General features: G+C 41.6%; 1 protein-coding gene across 2 annotated transcripts in view; it reads left to right on the top strand.

Moving 5' to 3' along the window:
• Positions 1-22,680, top strand: part of NR3C2 (nuclear receptor subfamily 3 group C member 2) — a 459,143-nt gene that overhangs the window by 23,105 nt on the left and 413,358 nt on the right. The window lies entirely within an intron of this gene.

The following is a 22,680-nucleotide window of genomic DNA, read 5'->3' as shown; positions in this document are numbered from 1 at the left end:
GTTTTTTTGTATGGAAGCTTCTTGGCATTTAAGTGTGGTTTAAATGAACAAAGCAGTTTATAATACAAACTGATTTTAAATCTTGAGTTGTTCACTATTTAACTAATTTGTATCATTTTAAAGTGGTAGTAAAGTCTCATTAAAAGATTAAAAACTGTGCCCCCTGCAGAGTTGAAGTCAGAATGTACTAGTATGCACCGCATACTGGTACATTATGAGAGACTTATCTACAGATGAAGCTGCCCACTGCTGGGATGTCATGGCTCCCCCTGGTCCCTGGCGCTTCCATGTTAACTCGGTCTTCCTTGCGCATGGGAGTCACTTCGCCATGGCATGCAGAGCGGGCCATAAATGCCCTCTGAGCTGCGCTTCTCCAGCTCAGAACACATTACCTGCTGACAGACAGGAGGGTCATTTTTGATAGTACAGACCTCTAGGGCCTCTTCTGTTAAAGACACTTTACTACCACTGTAATGTACTCATATACTGGTTAATCATCTGCCATTGGACTGTTTAGAAACCCTGTGGCATCAACTGAACAGTATGTCAAGGGAAGTGGACTTACCCTCTTGATCAAAATTCATACATTAAACAGGCAGAAAAGAAAATCTGGACATCAGATGTGGTTGTTTTATGGCCAGCTTGGTTTTCCTTTTGAGAGTACAGAGGTTCTGCTTGGTAATCAAGAATTAGAATTTTGACATAGAATTTTGAATGTGAACACATGATAAAGTTCACATCACCCACTTTTATGGTCAGGTCAGGTCAGGCTGATCATTTCCTGTACTGCTGATCTTACCCTTGTGTTCTTACAGTTGTATAACGTACATGTGACGTACCTGATACTAGCCAAAATTAGCTAGGCCTTATTAACATACTTATTATTTGTTAACTCCCCAGCTACTCCCCATATCCTTACACTTTTATGGAGACAGATTCTATGAGCAATATATAGATCATAGGTTATGTATCAGATAAAGGAATATTTTTCAGAAGCATAAATGAAAACAAATAAACCAACTGTGTCACTAAAATTTTGGCAATAGCTTTTAAACTTGATGCAACAAGTAGGCTTATTTTTTAAATCAAGTCTTAACTAGGCAGACACTGAAAATCCTGTTACTTGTTTTTCAGGTTTAAAAAAATTGGTAAAAACAGCTTTGTTGTTATGATAAGTAAAGCTAACATGTCACTTCAAAAGCTTTAACTGTCAGTTTACTTTCCTTCGGGATAAAGTATTGACTATCATTTAAAGTGTTGTCTTGTAAAATGTCATGAAGACGATTCCATGTTGCATCCAAGGACTTTAGCTGATGTAGATTTTACATTGAGAATCAGACACAAGTCTAAGTGGATATGGTGTGTTATAAATGGGTAATCTATGGGGGTTATTTCAAAGTCTAGCACAGGGTTAGTAATAAAAATGTAAGCACTGCAGAAAGTAGTAAAGTCTATTGCAGATAGCATTTCTGTGTCACTCTCCCCCATAGAAACGTACATTAACTTTGTTAATGTTTAACATGTACTGAAATATAAACTGTAACTCCGCAAGCCATCAGTAAACAGGCCACATACATCTGGTGTGCAGCCGCGGTCCTCACTGATCACCTCATGTGACGTTTAGTTTGTAAGGCGTTCTCTTTAGGAGTATGCACAGTATCCACAGAAAAAAACTCAACACACTTTGTTTTATTTATTCGGAGATAAAAAGGGAATTGGATCGAGATGTATAGAAATGAGTATGACAATCTACTAATAAGCAGTCAGCCTTTTTATTATTTTTTTAAACAATGCACATTTCTAAATACCGAACCAGCAGCCTGTCTTACGGGATTGGAATGAGCTGAAACATTTACAAAATTCTCTGTTATTCTTGGATTACCTTATAATGGAATTAGAACAATATGCCGTTGTATTGCACATAACTGCTTTCTATATTTCAGTTGTTAATCTGGACAGAATGGTTAAAGATCAGCAGGTATCAGTGGTCTATCTGGCAATGAGTCAGGTGTGTTGTTATATCACCCAATAAGATTCTTCTGTTATCCCTGGTTCACATTGATGCTACTTTGCAATGACGCTACTTCACTTGAGGTAGCACCATTTCAAAGTAGCAAGGTCAGGGCGATTTCATGGGCTACTTGATAGACATCTGTGTGGCTTCATACACAGATGTCTATTAAAGTCGCACCTGAAATCGGCAAAAGTAGTGCAAGAACTACTTTTGCAAATCGTTGCGGCAGAGCAAAATCGGTGTCCCACCGATTGGAAAAGTGCCATTGCCTCCAATAGTCTGCGACTTTATCTTTCAAATCGCATGACAAATCGTTACAATGTGAACCTAGGCTTAATGTTTTAACCGAGCAACAGAAACGTGATAGCTGGAGTCTTGTTTGTCATTAGCAAACACAAACACCCATACATACACCAAACATCTGATGCTTTCAGCAGAACTTTGACATACTGTACCTCAACCTGTATTGATACAGGCCAATTTAGTACATGTAACATACTTAGTAAAGCCGAACTCCATGCAAGCTGCTAAGTACACAGTTGAAATGCACACCGCAAAGCAGTTTTAAGTCTTGCCTGTTAGACAGCAGGGCAATGTCTTTGACCTAAATTGTAGGGTCCACAAATGTAAAGTTGGGCAAGAAGCTAGCCATTATGTGAATGACCCGTGGGTGTTCACATACTGAGAGTGGTTTAAAAAGCAGTGGCATGGCAATGCACATTTAAATGCATATTTATGAAGCACAGTGATGTGCTTTAAAATTGTGCTTTGTGCTTTGTCAGCTACAGGATTGCTGGTGGAGCACAATTTTTTCTTTATAGAAGTCCCTTTTAAAAATAAAACTGTCAAAGTCACATGATCAGCTCTCTGTGCTGCATTAAGCAAAGAGAACTCTGTGCAGCTACCCTTGACTTCCTGACTAGTGACTACATGCCATGGCCTGCATTAATGAGCCATTAAAATACAGGCAAAAAAAAAGACTGGTTACTGCAATAAAAGATCTCTTAGTTGGTCTACAAGTCCAAGAATCCCTGTCCTAAAGTGCTATTAAAGGTTCGGCTTTATTTACATAAAAAAATAACAAACATGTCATACTTACCTGCTCTGTGCAGTGGTTTTGCACAGAGCAGCCCTGATCCTTCTTTTCTCATGTCCCCCGCTGGCACTCTTGGCTCCTCCCTTTTGACTAGTGCCCCCATAGCAAGCTGCTTGCTATGAGGGCACTGGTGAGTGTTTACTCCCGAGCCCTGCTTTATGCATCCATTAGGGCTCATTTACACTTGCTTCGACTTCAACGATCATTAAAGCGCCTAACGATTCAACATGCTTTTTTGGTGCTTCTGCAATGCTTCGTGGTGCTTTGATAATGCTTTCGATGATGCTTCAATTATGTTTTTGGCGATGCTTCGGTGGTGCTTCAATGATGCTTTGGTGGTGCTTTTTTGAAACTTTAATGAAGCTTGGCTGATGCCCTGTGTGTGTGTGTTGATATCTCATACCCGCAATTTCGCCAAAACAAAGCGAAGCTAAAGCTGAATTAAAGCTGCTAAAAAGCTGCAGGTGCTTTAAAGGGGTTGAGTCCTTGCAGGGGGAGCCGGACAGCCGCCGAGGGACCCCAGAAGACCAGGTTCGGGGCCACTCTGTGCAAAATGAGCTGCACAGTGGAGGTATGTATAACATGTTTGTTATTTTAAAAAAAAATGTCTTTAGTGATCCTTTAAGCAAGCTTTGTCATAGTTTTCTATGTAGGTTGTGAAGATGCTTTAAAGCACCACTAAAGTGAGACGGGGTATCATTTTTGAATCAAAGCAAAAACGAGGTGTAAACGGGACTGTAACTAACCATTTAAATTAGTGGCAGGGGCTTTGACTGGCGTTCAGGGAACCCCCCGCTCTCTCCTGATTGGCTCACTGGCTGTGAGTGACAGCAGTGGGAGACAATAGCTCCTGCTGCTGTCTCAGCCAATGAGGAGAGGGAGTCCCAGTACAGCCAAGGTTTTCGTGCACATCGCTGAATCGAAAGGGGGCTCAGGTGAGTATTAGGGGGGCTGTGGGGGAGCAACACACAGAAGGTTTTTTGCCTTCATGCATGCTTAAAAGATCTAAAAGCTCTGACAGAATCTTCACATCCAACACAACTCTAGTGTATCAGATGCCTGGTCATCCACTGCGCCCAATGATTGTAACTGGTGTCCCTACATCCTGGTGTCCCCACAGCACTCAGGGACACGGGCATCTGACACTCCTGGAAGTGTTGAATGCTGAAGACCTTGCCAGGGGCTGCAGTGGAGTTTGGACTTGGTACCTTATAGAAAGGTAAGCATTAAGAGTATTCTATTGCAGGGACCATTCCTTAGGATATTTTGGGGGAAGCAAAAGATATACTTAAAGTGTCACTGAAATAGACCCAGAAGGAGGAAATTATGTGTGCAAATCCCATTATGGATAACAAAAGTGTTCTTGCTCACATATGCAGTCTTGCATGATAAAAGAAAGCCTGTCAGTGAATTTAATTTTGCTTGCATGGCACTTCAGTTGGCATATATGAAACTACAGACCATGCAAGATATAATTCAAGATTACACAAATGTTTGATCTTTTTAACATATATTTTAATGCATAAAATATTCTTTATGTGAAGCCTTACAAATAATGCAACACGATCACCTAATTAGCTGTATGAAGCTTTCTGTCAGTTATATTGTTAGATTGAATTGTACAATGACATTGGAATTAGTCAATCTTACATTTTGATCAGCATTGTCATTGTTTGTGTCATTATAAAAATGTGTATTTATAGTCGGACTAAATGACTGTGACATGGTTGCCCAGAATTTTCTGAGCTTGTTTGCTTTCAGAGGCCATTTCAAATAAATGCTATCCAGAGAGCTGTCAGTTTTTAGATCAAGGGCTCTGTCGGATCATTGCCAGAAAGCTCCTTAATATTTTGGATTGAATAAGAATGTTTAATTCAGTTATTTACCAATGCAGAGGTGAAAGGAGATACATTTCTTTGCAATGATTTAGTGATTACAATAGTATTTTGCATAAAGGTCATCCAGGGCCCTCTGATTCCTCCTGTAATAAATTGTATTGTAACTGTACTGTCTGCCCTCATGTTGTAGATGTGCAAACTGCTGGCGCTATATATATCCTGCATAATAATAATAAAATAAAATACTTGTTGCTTGAGAGCAAAAATAATTACTAATAGGTATATATTACTAGAGTGGCTATTTATAGTGGAGAACAATTATCGTTTGAAGCGGGGGGCATAGTTTTGTGGGTATAGGCACAAGTGTGTGTGGTCCGTAGGGTGTTCTCGGATTTCATTTTGTAAATCTGGTAACCATACTGTAGATTGCTTTAGATTGTGTACATAGCAAGACCTTAAAGTGTTACTAAATATACTCACCTGTTCTGTGCAATGGTATTGCCCAAAGTGGCCCCGATCCTCTTCTCCGTTCCCCTGCCAGCGATCTTGGCTCCTCCTCTTCTTTGTGTGTCCACATAGCTAGCTGCTATTACAATGCCTGCTTGCTCCCGAGCTGTGTGTCTATGGAGCCGCAGTCCATAGACACACGCAGCCGGGCTTAGCCCTTCCTCCTCATTGCTTTGATTGAGGAGCCAATGGCTCCTGCTGCTGTTTGAGCCCCTGAGTGAAGAGGAAGAGAGGGGAGAAGAGATGTAGCCCTGCACAGCACTGGAATTCTTCTCCTCTCTCTTCCCCTTCACCCAGGGAAAGAGGACAGAGAAATATACAGCATTTTTTACCTTGACACAAGGAATTTTAGCTTTATGCCACGTACACACGTACACACGACCGGTTTTCGGGTTGTAAAATTTTTTTTTCAACCCGATCGTTAAAACGGCCTTGCCTACACACGACCGTGAAAAAAAAATGCTCTAGCAAAGCACGGTGACGTACAATGGCACTATAAAGGGGAAGTTGCATTCGGATGGTGCCACCCTTTGGGCTGCTTTTGCTGATTTTGTGTTAGTAAAAGACGATTCGCGCTTTTCAGTCTGTTACAGCGTGATTAATGTGCTTACTCCATTACGAACGCTAGTTTTACCAGAACGAGCGCTCCCATCTCATAACTTGCTTATGAGCATGCACGTTTTTTTCACGTCGTTAAAGCCCACACACAACCATTTTTTACGACGTTAAAAACTACAACGTTAAAAACGTTGAGAAAAATTAGAGCATGTTTACATTTACATCGTGAAAAATGCTCTGGAGCCCACACACGATCGTTTTTAATGACATTAAAAAAAACTTAATTTTTTTACAACCCGAAAAACGGTCGTACGCAGCATTAGTGTCACTATCAGGTATAACTAAAAACATTTTTTGATTGCTGTCTGTGTCCCTGTTAGGGAAATCCATTCCCTCTAATTGCCCTGATCAGCAGGGTCACCAGAAATGAAAGTGAGAGTAAAACCAAAATTTGAAGTTTCTACCAGAACAGGAAAAGAGTGGACACATTGCAGTGGAGATACTTGTTCCTATGACAGCTATCTGACAGTGGATAACCCTCATATTGGAAAGATATTCTCCCACTTCTCCTTGGGTCTACTGGACAGGAAGTAAAGAAAAATCTCCCTAAGGAGACACAGAAATCAAAATAAAAAAATGACAGCGATTTTAACTCTCCTGGACGCTATCCAAAATGCAAAAAATAGGCTTTTGCTATTTTTTTCCCCTACTTCAGTTTCTATGCATTTACATGTGTTTTTATGAGTTATAATCAGTTTACATGCCTCAGATTACATTTACATCAGTTGACATATTTTTTAATTAGTTAACATCAGTTTATAGCAGGTAATATGTATTTCCCACAATAAAAAAGACCAAAAAAATGCAAGTACTTATTTGTTTATACAAGAATCAGGTAAACATGTTGCACATACTGTAGAATCCTAACGTTGTCCGGCAGTACATTACACATCATTTTTTGCACTGCACATCTTCGCAGTTATGCGTTGCTACTGCCTATGAGTCCATTGTCTTTATTAGAAATTGCCTGTCCTATCTGGTAAAAAAAAAAAAATTTCCTGCTCTAAAAAATGTAAAAGAAGAAATTGGTTGCACTGGGCAACGTAAACATTTTCATATGCACAATCCAAGGTCAGCCTCAGTGGGAACCATCTGTACAGTATTTTCTTGGTTAATTTTAAAGTATTTGGCCAGTAAGTTAAATGCTTAAATTTTTTTTGAATAGATAAAGTGGAACTAAACCCATTCATTTAACAGTTTCAAAAAACAGCTACATTCCTAGCATGCCCAGAATATTAACTGCCACATTTGTTTGTGCCCTAAACCAAACTGTCAAACTACAAATGGCTGGTGTTATAACTGATTACATTTGCAGCACCATGGCAGCTGCAGGTCAAACAGAGGCTAAGATAGCAGCTTTCTTGGCTGAAAAGGATAGGAGGCTTTAGTTCCGCTTGAATGGTTTTAAAGAATAATGAGGATCACTAATCATTAAAGCGGAACTTTACCCATAACAAATTGCTTCTTGCTGAAGGCTGCCATTTTGCTGAAGCCCAGAACCCCCAAACAGCAGTAAATCATAAAGTGGAACTAAACCCATCGACTTAACGGTTTCAAAAAACAGTTACATTCCTGGAATGCCAGGATTGCCAACTGTCACATTTGCTTGTGTCCTCAGCCAAACCATCAAAGGCTGGTGTCATAACTGATCACATGTGCAGCACCATGGCAGTTGCAGTTTACACAGAAGCAGCATTCTTGGCTGTAAAGAATAGGAGGGTTATGAGGCTGTCAGTAGATCAGCCTCTACAAACTCAGCAGTGCCTATAATGGAGAGCAAATGAGCATGTGCAGAGCAAGGTGAAACAATGTATTACTGGATTTTACACAGTATAGACACTTATTTTTTATGTTTTACATACCTATACCTGCAATATGGGCCAGGCTGACGTGATCTAGCAGGACTTAATTTTCTGCCTTAAAGCGTTTGTTAACCCCCAAAAAATACAAAATACAGATCCTCTTCCCCTAAAGCAGATTAAACAGCACAGTGCTTGTGTTGTATAATCTGCCCCCCTCTAAATGGTAAAAAACCTGGCTAATCCTGACACTTCCTGTGTCCCCCTCTCTGCGCTGACCATGCTAAGCCCTAACCACCGTGGTCAGCGTACGTACGTCCCTCTGTCATCCACATCTGAAGATCGCCCTAAAAAGGTATTTACACGCCTTATACAGTGTGCTATGCCTGCCTATAATAGAGGGGCTAACACAGCTTTGCATTTTTAGGTTAACAAACACATTAAGTTCTACTTTAATGTAGTTATTAGTATTGTAGGAACAGGAATGCACAGACAGGTGGAGAGCACAAACTCCCTTAATCCAAATGCATTTCCCGCAGCAATTTCTTTCCAGAGAGTAGCATTTATTGCATCCCAGAACAGTTGACAAGTCCCACAGAGTACTTGCAAATATTGCAATGATCAGAAGCCTCTAGAGTTCCCAGTTCTCCTGTCATAGCAACCATATCCACACACCTAGGTGGCTTGCTTGCATGCAGTAATGTATTCTATATTGTAGACCCGTCCTTTCATAACTCTCTCCCAGCAATATATATAATGTGCATAAACTCTTAATTTACTGTACACCTCCTTTCAGGGCAGCCATCAGAAATTTTGGGGCCCCTTACACAGCTTCAAGCCTCCCCCCCCCCCAGGCCTGACTACCAACATTCCCAGGGCCCGCCCACTGGCCGCCCCACCGACTCCGCCCACCGGCCATCTCAGTCCTTTGGTGCACCCACGTTTAGTTTAACACTCTCCACAATATTTCCCAGCATCATCCATCCCTCTTCACAATATATCCCCATACATACACACCCAACATCATCCATCCCTCTCCACAATATATCCCCACCCACGCCCAGCATTATCCATCCCTCTCCACAATATATCCACACCTCTGCCCAGCATCATCAATCCCTCTCCACAATATATTCCCATCCACGCCCAGCATCATCCATCCCTCTCCAGGATTCTGGGCGGGGATGAGAGTTACATAGTGAAGAGGCTCTACACAATGTAACTCTTATCGCCACCCAAAGTCATCCTCATCCCTCTCCACAATGCCACTCAAACATGCCAGCTTGTCAGCTTCAGGTGTCCGTATTCCATCTATTGGAATAAGTGAGTGACTATGTGAGGGGGCAGAGCAGTACACTCTATTTTTCTGTGACCTCCACGACGCTCTCTCATATCTGCATGCACCTGGGTTCACTTTCCAGGCTTGTATTCTCTATTGTTCTCTCTTTTGCGGGTGCTGCATGGGCTAGTAGCTGCCTGCAGATCAGTTGACAGTTTATTTTCATTTGAAGGGAGGCGGGGAGCAGGCCCAGTGCCAGGCCCCTTGGGACGTTCGGGCCCCTTACAAGAGTACAGCCTGTACCCCCCTGATGGCGGCCCTGCCTCCGCTGGTTGCATTTCTTTCAGTGCAGCTTCCCCGAACTTCCTGGTAGGAACACACACACTTAGTATCAGGTAACAAAAGGACAGTGCATGCGCAAGCTGCTGTCCTTCAATTATCTTGGAGGGATGTGGATTCTATAAACATATTTTTCACTGAAAAGTTTCCCTTTTTTGACTTGTCATTAGTGTTATTTTATGCAGTGGTTATTAATGCAAATGATGTTTTAAATTGGGTGTTTTGGTGCTGGAAATGTCACGAAAGATATTGCCTGTGATACTAATGATTCCTGTGAAAGAACTTCAGGAGATAATAGGCTAGTAGATGCAATAGACATTAAATGGACAGCTGTACTTGCAGGGAACAACATACAGGGGGAGATTTACTAAAACTAAAGAGGGCAAAATCGGGTCCAGCTGTGCATGGTAGCCAATCAGCTTCTAACTTCAGCTTGTTCTATTAAGCTTTGACAATAAAACCTGGAAGCTGATTGGTTTTCATGCAGAGCTGCACCAGATTTTGTATTCTCCATTTATATTAAATAACCCCCACAATTCAGACTGAAATTCTACTGCTGACACCATAACAGGACATGTATTGTCAATAGCAATGATGAGGGCAAGATAGAGAGTTCAGCTTTTTACCCAAATCGTCCAATCACATTTCTACTGATATGTGTGGTCACAAAAGCCAACACCTGATGTGAGCTATATTGGTTTTAACTTTGTAAGAAAATCCGAAAGACATTACAAGGACAGCATTTTGCTTAAAATACGCTCAAACTAAAACTAGCCTACTGTACCTGTGCTTATTATTATAATTATTATTATTACAATGATTTATTTTTTGAGTACACAGTGAGAATTGTCATGGATCCCACGTGTCTTATTAACAATTAAGCCAAACTTAGTTCAGGTTCAGTTCTCTTATAAGTACACAGTTGGCTGTGTGTCAAGGAACAGTTTTATGAATTGAGGCAGTTGTAATTTTCCAAGTACTGTTGGAAAATGTCATTGCTGCTTATAAAAACAGTGCAGTGAAGTAGTGACCTTTGTTATTTTTCATCCAGGAGGGAATTTGTCTTTATGAAACGATTTGCCCAGCCACATTGTTGTTCAGTTTTTTGATCAGCAACTGAACATGAATGCACATCTGTATAAGTACTCATAAAATAAATTGATGAAAAATCCAAGTATTGTTTCATTTAAATTTGAGCTGATACATTTTTTTTGGGCATTTTATCCTTTACTCAATCATGAACAAGTATTAATACAGGCATACCCCACTTTTAAGTACACAATAGTGTTTATTTACTAAAGCTGGAAAGTGCAAAATCAGACTCACTTCTGCATTGAAACCAATAAGCTTCTAACCCCAGCTTGTTCAATTAAGCCTGGTGATAAAAGCTGGAAGCTTCATTGGTTTCTATGCAGAAGTGAGCCTGATTTTGCACGTTCCAGCTTTAGTAAATAAACCCCATTGTGTACTTAATAGTGGGGTATGCCTGGTACTTGTAGTCAATTCCTGAAGCTTCATTCGGCTTGCAATCCAACTTTCTAGTTGCTTGGTCTTCACAAAACTAGGAGGATTGAAAATAAAATGAAAGCCGTTTTCTCATCTGCTTTCCTACCATCTTAAAGCGGAGGTTCACCCTAAAACAATTATATACCATTACATCCAGCATACTTCCGACGTCTACAAAATGCTGTTTTTTTTTTGCCGTACATACCGTTTTATTGTTATTTCCCCCCCGGCTTCTGGGTTCTGATTCCCGCGGGACTGGGCATTCCTATTCAGAGGTTAGATGATTGACGTCTGGTGAAAAACTTCCCCTGGCGCATAAGGCGCGTCACCAGTTTTCCGTAACTAGCCGACTTGTGAGTCGGCTCTATATGGAGCCTGTGCAGTCAGCTCTACACGGCGGGCGCAGGCGCTGTATAGAGCCGACTCGCAGGTCGGCTAGTTACGGAAAACTGGTGACGCGCCTTATGCGCCAGGGGAAGTTTTTCACCAGACGTTAATCATCTAACCTCTGAATAGGAACGCCCAGTCCCGCGGGAATCAGAAGCCGGAAGTCGGGGGGGAAATAACAATAAAACGTTATGTACGGCAAAAAAAAAAAACAGCATACTGTAGTTTTCGGAAGTATGCTGGATGTAATGGTATATAATTTTTTTTTAGGGTGAACCTCCACCTTAACTTTAAAGGACAGAAGCCAGCAGAAATAGCAGGAAAACATGGTGCTAACCAGTTACATGGTTAACAGACAAAATACATGTCAAAAGACTGAAATGAAAGACTTTTGTGAGCTGATACATTTTTTGATCAAGTCAAGTCTATTTAAACCTAAAACCAAAAATGTAACATTGCAGCATACTTGTCCTTACATGTGCTGGCTGTGTTCATTTTCTTTTTTTCAGGTTTCTATTTTGCACCTTTTAATCCTGTGCATAATAAATTCTCTGGCGTAATGGCTGCCATCCAGGTTGGACTTCAAACATGTCTTTTCTTTTGGGAGGGTTAGGAGTTTACAAAAGACAGATAACATTGTTGAACGAGGAAGTAAACCCGTTTTTGTTTTTCCTGCAAAAAAAAAACTGCAAGAGAAAGGCATAATGATGACGTCACTTCCACGCATGTGCGCGGGGACCGGCATGATCCTGCGCATGCGTGCGGGACCGGCATAATCCCGGCACTATCCCATTTAAGACCCGGCCTGCTCAGTGCGCCTGCGGCGTTGTCTACGGCTCGCATGCGCCGTACACATCGGTGCAGTCTTTTCTACAAATATCTCCTTAACCGTGTAGGTTAAGGAGATATTTCTTGCCCCTACAGGTAAGCCCTAATCTAGGTTTACCTGTAGGTGCAAGTTGTCAGAGTGGGTTTACAACCAACTTTCAAGTTCATCTCACAGGAAGTGGCTAGGACACACCATTTCTGGCCTAAAAAATGGAAAAGTAGTGCAGCCACCACTGCTCAGAACTAATAAGCTGCAATATAATAAATTGATCTTGGATTCAGTTATACTTATAAGCGTTAAATAATTTTATCCAGTCTTGTTTTTGCAGAAGTGATGGTGATTGACAATGTTGAAATTGTCTTTAACTGCAAATAAACAAAATAGTAGTATTAATATATATATTATAAGTGGGCCCCTGGCTTTTATTATGTACTGAATTTGGGGTTTTCCTGCCCACCTTTGCATATTCTAAATCAGGGATCTTCAAACTGTGGCCCTCCACCTGTTGCAGAACTACAGGTCCCATGAGGCATTGTAAAACTCTGACATTCACAGACATGACTATGATGGTGGGAATTGTAGTTCTTGAACAACTGGAGGGCCATAGTTTGGAGACCCATGTTCTATATCCACCTTTTTCAACCAGGGTGCCTTTTGGATTCTCCAGTGGTGCCTTGACAAAATGCATAAAAAATGCCCAAAAATTGTGTATAAGCCAGCGGGTAGATCAAGCCTGCCTTTTTGTTACACAAAGCCATAGGTTTTCATTGTGCAACGTTACAACCTAGGCCACCATGTAGGCCAGCCACCAGCACCCTAACAACTGTTGACGCCATCAGTTGATAAGGAGAGGGAGGACATCTGTCACCTGGACAGCAGCCTTGTTGCTCTGTGTCAGCACTGGTGTCACATTAACAGCATGGTGGAGAGAAAATGAGTGAGAACTAATGCTGGAATATTAGTCCATACCAGTGTGCAAAAGTGTGGATGCTGCTGCCAATATTAGGGGTGCCTTGAAATTATGCATAATTTTAAAGGGTGCCTTGACTGGAAAATGATTGAGATACACTGTTCTAGATCTTGTTGCTTTCCTCATAATATTAGATAAAAAGTGAATCCAACAGGGTGAATTGGGACCCTTCATAATAGCTACACCAGGAACGCAAGCAGAAATATTGCACCAATAGAGCAACCAGGAGCAATGCCCTTCCTTCCTCCCTGACCTTTGTATCTTTTTAAAGTGAACAGCTGTGCGCTGCCCTGGAAGTCAGCGATTAGGTTTGCATTGAATTATGATTGCTGGAGACCCGCTCTTTGAATTTGTGCACACACCTTGCAAATTCTCCCTCTCCATCAATAAACTGCTGGACAAGAGTCAATTACAACCTAAAGGCCTTCTGAGTGTATGCAGAAAATCATGGGATATGAGGAAGGACTGCTAGAGTGATTATGAAACTGCTGGATTATTTTCCTTTACCTCATGACAAAACTGGCATCTGCACCAAATGTAAGGGCTTACCTTGTTATGGAAAGATGCTGCACTTAGATACAGAACATCAGAATCTTCTCTTACTTCCCTGATCTGTATATGTGTTTTGGGTCCAATGGTGTTGACTATTTAGCTTTAAAGCTTACCCAGTCCAAAGCCCAGTAAGCTTTAGGCCTCATTCACACTGGACGTTTTTACAGCAGCTGTTTTTGGCAGTAGATGTTTTTTTCCTACAGTCATTAAACTCTTCATCATGTTATCCTATGTGTCCATGCACACGTAGGCCGTTATCAGCAGTTTTGGGCAGTGGTGTTTTTGAGCAGTAAAAAAAAAAAAAACTAGTGGGTTCTGAGAGACTTTTTTAGCTGTAAAAACACTCTAATGCTGATAAACGCTGATAAACGTCTCTCACCAGCATTTTGTAACGTTTTTGATCCATTGAAAAAATTAAATAAATATATGTATATATATTTTTTTTAACCACTTCCCGACGGCCGTACGACTTTATACGGCCGCAGGGTGGTTCTACTTCTCTGAGCCGCCGTGTTTTTACGGCCTCCGCTCCTCCTGGCCACTGGGGGGCTCGCGCGCGCCCGCCGCATCACTGGGATGCCGATGCGCGTGCCTGGCGGCCGCGATGTCCGCCAGGCTCCCGCGATCGGCGGTTACAGAGAAAAGGACATGGATCTGTGTGTGTAAACACACAGATCCATGTCCTGTCAGGGAGAGAGGAGACCGATCTGTGTCTCTTGTACATAGGGACACAGATCGGTCACCTCCTCCAGTCACCCCCCTTCTCCCACAGTTAGAACACTATAAAGGGTACACATTTAACCCCTTCCTCACCCCCTAGTGTTAACCCCTTCAATGCCAGTCACATTTATACAGTAATTAATGCATATTTATAGCACTGATCGCAGTATAAATGTGAATGGTGCCAAAAATGTGTCAAAAGTGTCCGATGTGTCCGCCATAATGTCGCAGTACCGATAAAAATCGCAGATCGCCGCCAAAAAAAATTAAAATAATAATAATAATTATGTCCCCTATTTTGTAGGCGCTATAACTTTTGCGCAAACCAGTCGCTTATTGCGATTTTTTTTTTTTTTACCAAAAATATGTAGAATACGTATCGGCCTAGACTGAGAAAAAAATAAATAAAAAAAAATTGAGCTATTTATTACAGCAACAAGTAAAACATTTTTTTTTTTTCAAAATTGTCGCTCTATTTTTGTTTATAGCGCAAAAAAACACAGAGGTGATCAAATAGCACCAAAAGAAAGCTCTATTTGTGGGGAAAAAAGGACATCAATTTTGTTTGGGAGCCACATCGCACGACCGCGCAATTGTCAGTTAAAGCGACGCAGTGCCGAATCGCAAAAAGTCCTCTGGTCAGGAAGGGGGTATATGTGCCCAGTAAGCAAGTGGTTAAGTTAAAAAACGTTAACACGGAAAAACACAAAAAAATTCGAATCAACGCTAAAAAACGCTATTGCAAAAGCATTAAAGAAAGTTGAAAAACTCACTGCAAAGCTACTAGCGTTTTTATAACGTTATTTTACCGTCCAGTGAGCATGAGGCCTCAAAGCGAAATAGTCAACACAACAACCAGGCAGTTATCATTTTCTGAAGTCGATTAGTATTGGCATCACCCACATTTCTCACGACAGATGCAGTAAAGTCCTCATTTTGTATAATGATGAAGTAATGATGCAATGTTACCACAGCACTGTAACAGTTGTAGCATGTAACACTTTATGACTGATAACAGCCATAAGAAATGATACGACATGAAAAAAGTGTACAGAGGGTAAACATACAGCGCAATATCTGTCTAATGTCACAATTGTTATGTGAAGCTTGTGTTTTTACTTCATTTAGCAAATATGAGGTGTAAATGTGAGACCAACTTCTGAAAACAGCAGAATATGTGTTAGTATTTTCCTTATTTAAAATGATTTTCTCATGAGAAATGGATTAATTGGAAAGTCTGTAGATGGCCTGGTGTTTTCCTTAGGGTGCTGGGCTTGTGAAGACAGGTTCATTAGTTTGATGTGAAACTGCACATGACACACAAAAAAAGGACCAGAAGTTTGAAAGTATCTTTCCTGTAGCCCAGGTAACAATGATTCAGTCTGACTGTTCTGAGAATTGAATGGCATAACTTTCACGACTACGGTATGAGCTAATCACTACTACTGTACTGTGGGGTTGATTTACTAAAACTCTGTTGCAGCTCTGCATAGATACCAATCCGCTTCCAGTTTTTTGTCAACATTTAATTGAACAAGATGAAGTTAGCAACTGATTGGCTACCATGCACAGATTTTGCACTCTAGTGAACCCCCGAATGTTCTACCTTTATATTCAATCTCCATCTGCCTTTACACAAAATGTGATGGTGGAAAAGCGTTGAACACAATATCTGCATGAATCTACAATGTCTCCTGCCTGCCATATTTCATTCACCGACAGTGTGTGGACGAGTTATTTAGGAAGCTCAGAGTTCAAGCACATGTCAGGCACATGTCAGGCATATGTCAGAGACAGAAATATGAGGCTTAAAGGAGTTGAAATGGCAGTTTTTTTATTATATGCATTAAGATAAACCTTCTGTGTGTAGCAGCCTCCCCAGGACCCCCTAATTACTTCCCTGAGCCCCGTCTCTCCCCAGCGATGTCCACAAGTGCCTTAGCCACCTGGAACTCTCCCCTCGATTGGCTGAGACACAGCAGCAGCGCCATTGGCTCCTGCGGCTGTCAATCAAAGTCAGTTAGCCGATCAAGGGAGAGAGGAGATGGGGCTGGGTCGGGGCTCTGTGTCTGAATGGACACATGAAGCTGTGACTCGGCTCAGGTGCCCCCATAGCAAGCTGCTTGCTGTGGGGGCACTCGACAGGAGGGAGGGTCCAGGAGCAGTGAAAAGGGACCTGAGAAGAGGAGGGTCTGGGCCGCTCTGTGCAAAACCAACTGCACAGAGCAGTTGGTAGGTATAACATGTTTGTTTTTTGTTTTTTTAAAACAAGACTTTACAATCCCTTTAAGAGAACTACTAAATACCATATTTATCGGGGTATTGCGCGCACCCCCAACCTAGAAGGGAAATTTCAGAAAAAAAAAAATACTTACAGTTTGAATGCCCCTCGTCGGTGTCTTGCCCGGCGTCCATCGGCGGCCTTGTCCGGTCTGGCGTCCGTCTGCGGCCTCGGTGGTGTCCTCCCGCGCTGTCTCTGAGTCGAGTCCCCGCTTCCCGCGCTGTGTTTGAACGCCAACGACATATACCGAGCGCAGTACACTCAGGCACGCTCGGCCACGCTCGGCTTCTCACGCATAAAGGCTAGGAGGCATCACAGAGTGTGACCACAAGCGAAGCCGAGCCTGGCCGAATGTACCCGAGTGTGCTGTGCTCGGTATATGTCGGCGGCGCAGTTCAAACTCAGCGCGGGAAGCGGGTATCGGCGTATATCGCGCACCCATGATTTTCCCCTTATTTTAAGGGGAAAAAGTGTGCGGTATACACCGATAAATACGGTACTCAATTTCACTTAAAGTGAACCCGGGACACAAAGTTTGGTTTAAGAAGACCTTCCACTAAGATTCCTACCAAAAACAAAAAATACCATAGTCACAGTTCTCGTTGTCGGTGCCTAGGCAAACATGCCAGACATGGGGTCTTCTAAAGGTAACTAGCCTGAAACTTTTAAATATAATTTTTTTTATTTTTTTAGATGGTGATTTTAAATGAGGGGACAAGAGTCCACTTTAATAGCCTTCCCCTGAATGGGCAAAGTTCAGACTTACCTTTAGCCCTGGTTCACATTGGAGTGATTTGGCATGCGATCTGACATGTCAAATCGCCGGCAATTGCCGGCAATGGCACTGTCTGAATTGGTGCAACGTTGCATTAGCGGCGCCGCACTGATTACCAAAAGTAGTTTCTGTACTACTTTTGGCGACTTTGGCGCGCAATTTCCACTGACAGCTGTGCAGCAACCCGTACAGATGTCTCTGAAATCACCCCAAAGTCGAGACTGACATGCGGGAATGAAATTGTGCGAGTTCATTGCCGCTGTCAGTGTGAACCAGGGCTCAAGGTAATAGGGTAAAGCAAGGTTAGGCCTTGGGTTGATGGGTAATTTGTTTAGATCAGAATTGCTTCAGTCACCGTAAAAGTCAAAAGTAACATTCATATGTACCTGTTAAAGAGCTGTAAATTACGTCAGAAGCATCATAAACTGATCTCAAGTACAAATAGAATGCTAAATGCGCATTGCATAATGTAGTGTTTGAATGTTTATTTTTTTGGCTGTTCCCTGTTATTTTTTTAGTTGGGAGGGTTTGCTAACCATGTATGACTGATAAGCCATAAACATACTGATAGTAAAACCCGATACTGATTGTATAGTGTTGCAGTCAGACAAGTCTTTGTAATTACCTTATGCAGTAAAATTATATTATGGCCAGTCCAATATAGACAGGCATTTGACTTCAGTGCTAGAAGGCATTATTACAGCATACCCTGTCAGTCCCTTTTTTAAGAAGAGACGTTTCTGCCTGATATGTCTGAAATCTATGGGTAGGCAAAATAGATATAAAAATAAATTTTTTTAGATTCTACGGAGTCCTTTAAATGTGTGGAGTATCCTCTTCATTTATATACATTGCAAGGGTGTTGTCAAACTTTGTTGCAGACCCTTCCCTTGTTTTTTGGTGGGATCTGTAGTCCCCTGACTTCTGGATTTCTGTGCGCTAGGAAGGGTCGGCCTCACTGACGTGTCCCTAATGTGCGCAGTGCACATGGGCCCCAAGGGGGAAGGGGCCCACTGTGAACTCGCGGTACAAACTGGGGATTCAATTCCAGAAGTGCTCTCATCCCTATACCATCCTTTGCGCTACAGCCATGCCTGGCACTTGCAGCAGTTTGATCTATGTATGTTGGGGCTCTGAAGGGGGGAAAAGCTGCTGGGAAAGTAGAAATGGACAAAAAATGATATTTCTGTGGCATTCTGAACACAGTGTGCTAAATTTCCTCATTTGCCATGGCTCTAATGATACGACATATGGCATTTTTGTGTAAGACTTCTATTAAGAAGACAATGTTGTACTTTTTGGTTAGTCATGTCTCCTGAAAACCATCCCTTATTATTCTTTCATACCCAGAGTTATATAATTGTTATTGGCAAGGCACTCGTACAAGTTGACTGCCATTTTAAGGAAACGTGTCTAAAAAACTTGGCAAATCACCTATTTGCTACTTATATTTAAAGTAAATTATACCTGGTTGTGACATATGACTGCACATATTTTTCAAGGAATATGCTCTATAAATTACTTATGTTGTATTATATGCAATTTGTGTCATTATCACAATGATTTAAGCTTTCTCTTGCTAACATATACTGTACCTTTCAGTGTACAGTGTCAGGGGAGCTTGTTCCAATGCCTAAGCATTTATATGCATAGTAAACACTTAAAAAAACAATGAAGCCTATAATCTTGGCAATACATAAACAGAATATACACAACAGGCTAGTGGATGGAGGAAGAGAGGAAGGAAAAGGTGAAGTCAGCCCAGTCAAATGAATCTGACAGCTGCATGGTTAAATTAGTAATTGCTGTTGTTTAAACATGGAGGCACCAGGGTGATGATTGACTGGCGATTATAAATGCAATGCTTTTAGAGAAACGTTTGCTTTCCCCATCACACAAACATGGGTTATCTAATGCCAGTACATTTCATTTACTTGGATTTTATCAAGTTTGAAAGCATTACAACAGGTAAAGCAGGTTAAAGGGGTTGTAAAGGTACAATTATTTTCCCCCCTAAATCGCTTCCTTTACCTTAGTGCAGTCCTCCTTCACTTACCTCATCCTTCCATTTTGCTTTTAAATATCCTTATTTCTTCTGAGAAATCCTCACTTCCTGTTCTTCTGTAACTCCACACAGTAATGGGAGGCTTTCTCCCTGGTGTGGAGTGTCGTGCTCGCCCCCTTGGACTACAGGAGAGTCAGGACGCTCTCTACGTTGCAGATAGAGAAAGAAGCTGTGTGTTAGTGGGCGTCCTGACTCTCCTGTAGTCCAAGGGAGGAGGCGAACACGGCACTCCACACCAGGGAGAAAGCCTTGCATTACTGTGTGGAGTTACAGACAGAAGAACAGGAAGTGAGGATTTCTCAGAAGAAATAAGGACATTTAAAAGCAAAATGGAAGGATGAGGTAAGTGAAGGAGGACTGCACTAAGGTGAAGGAAGCTATTTAGGGGGAAAAAATTGTACCTTTACAACCCCTTTAAGTACATGCAGGAAATGTTTGATAATGGTCAATAGCTGAAAGAGTAGTATAACAGTGTGGATACTTTATAATAGGAACAATGGTGTGACATTGTTGAAGTATGGGTGTATAACATGGTAAATATTGTGTAAAGTATAGCATTTGTAGTATTGTTTCTTTATACATGTAGCCAGTAAAGGGTTCACATTAAAGAGCACTCCAAGCTGCCAGCTATATTTTAGGATCTGCTATTGTGGCCCCAGCCAGAGCACCAGTCTGCAGCTTCTGGACTTTGAATATAGCGGTAGAGCTTGGGTAAACCTATTTTTCTAAATATTGCTTAAAGTGGTTGTAAAGGTAGAAGGTGTTTTTACCCTAATGCATTCTATGCATTAAGCTAAAAAAAACTTCTGTGTACAGCTTCAGGCATCATCCATTGCAGAAAAAGGGGTTGATTAGGGTTTGATAGTGGTCAAATACACTAATGTTTCTCAGCTCCAGTCCTCACGTATTCCCAACAGGTCATGTTTTCAGGATTTCCCTCCGATGAAACGGCTAGGGTAATTACTCAGGCAGTGAAACTGATCAAATCACCTGTCCAAATATGAAGAGCCTGAAAACATGACCTGAGCTAAGAGCAGATGGATTCCAAGAAGTAAATATTACATGAATCATTTGCCTTTACTCAAGATGGCCATGGCTAGAAATGCTAGAGGGTGTTTTTTAAAAGTGATTTATCAACAAAATAAAGCATGGAGACATGGATTGAGGGGGGTGTTTTTGGTTTGAGGTGCTCAGATGCAATGAAGATCTGCTTTAATAGAGGAGGACCTATATAAAACCTCTATTTACTCCTTACTTTCTCCCTTGATCACTCCCAAAATAGATTCCCTTTTATAATAAAGGGCATGTGGACATTCTGTTCCTCTTGGAAGACGACTGGGAGGATTGCATTCTGCAATATGTCCCTACAATATCTGCCAGAGATCGCTTTATCCAATTGAAATGTATCCATAGAGCATACTATACTCCTCAGCGACTGGCTGCAATTTATCCTGGGAGATCGGCGGCTTGGCCTCATGGCCGAGGACACGTTTGCTCACATGTTTTGGTCTAGCTCCAAGTTATGTACTTTCTGGGCAGGGGTATTGTATACCTTTAATACAGTTGGCAACCTGTCTGTCCCTATGGACCCCTTGGTGCTGCTGCTAGTACTCACTGATTTTGCGGAGGCCTCTAAACATGTCAAACTATTTATTTTATTTTTGGCCTATTATGCTAGAAGATAAATCCTGCCTACTACACCCACGGTTTCTGTCTGGAAGGCAGCGGTCAACAGGGCTCTTCCCGTATACAAGCTTACATACATCAGCCAAAACTATCCTGCTAAATTCGACAAAATGTAGAGTGGCTGGATAGAGGCGCAGGGCATTACTGTTTAGGGGTTGATATCTTATGGTAGATAACTGAAGGTTATCTATTGTACCTTGTGTATAGTATCCTACCTACCTGCACTTCTCCTTTCCCGCTCACCCCCCACCCTCCCTTCTTTGCCTTTTTCCGACCCTTTCCTCCCTCTCTTTCTCCTCCTTCTTCTTTTTCCCCTTTCCATACCCCTCAATTCTCCTTGTCCCTCTTCTTTTAGCTCTGATTCAGTCCATAGTAATGGTGAGTTCTTAGTTGACACATTTCCCTAGGCTATTTCTAAGACACCTATAGATTATCTGGAGACTTTCTATGGTCAGATGGAAAAAGTGGAACAGATTTCTCCATCTACGCTGAACTGTTTGGATGGAAGAATCTCCAACTGCCCAAGCTTCCATATCTTGCTAGTCGGCCCCACTGACTCTCACAATACCTGACCATTCTGATTGGGTGCAGGCATTGTTTAGGTTGAGAGCCAGTGGGGCCAACTAGCAAGATACTGAAGCTTGGCCCAGTGGGAGATTCCTCCATCAACACAGTTTAGCATAGATGGAGAAATCTGTTGCACTTTTTCCATCTAACCATAGGAAATCTGCAGATAATCTATAGGTGTATGGACAGCTTTAGACTAATCACGGAACTGATTAATTGCATGACTGGGATGCATGAAGGTAAAAAGCCTTGTGCCTTTGCAACCACTTTCCATCTGTACTTGCTCATGCTGTCTTCTTATGAAGTGAAATTGCTGCACAGTCTGTTCAGAAACCAACACTTGAGTGTTAGAATTGAATTATGAATAAAAATGATCAGAATTTAAATAATACACTTTATTTAACTAACTTAACACATTTTTGGGGCTATGCTGCCAACTGCATGGGCATAGGATCAATGCATTGGTTAAGACCTCTGATGCTGCTGAATAGTGTTAGGTCAACCTACACCCCAAGATAAAGGCAGGGGGAGGTCTGTATTATCTTGGCCCCCAAGTGAATAATGACTAGTCTACCTTTAGGACCCATATAGACTATTGTAGGAGTGCACCATTTTTTTTTTATAAGGCAGCAAACCACAATACACAATGGTTCCCTTTTGTGCCTTATGGATCGCTAAAATTGTTTTGGTGTAATAAAATGAATGTCTCTGCAACACGCTGAATTTGTTGTATCCATTTCTACACATTGAGAAACATTGAGGGTATAAGCACTGGACCCCACAGTCGCATGGGAAATGTATTTGGAAATGGGGTTTATGCTTGTTCTTTGTGTTTTTGCAGCATATAAAGGA

This window comes from Rana temporaria, chromosome 1 (genome assembly GCF_905171775.1).
Source record: "Rana temporaria chromosome 1, aRanTem1.1, whole genome shotgun sequence".
NCBI lineage: Eukaryota > Metazoa > Chordata > Amphibia > Anura > Ranidae > Rana > Rana temporaria.
Note: the sequence above shows the minus strand (reverse complement) of the source record. Positions and strands in the feature narration are given on the sequence as shown.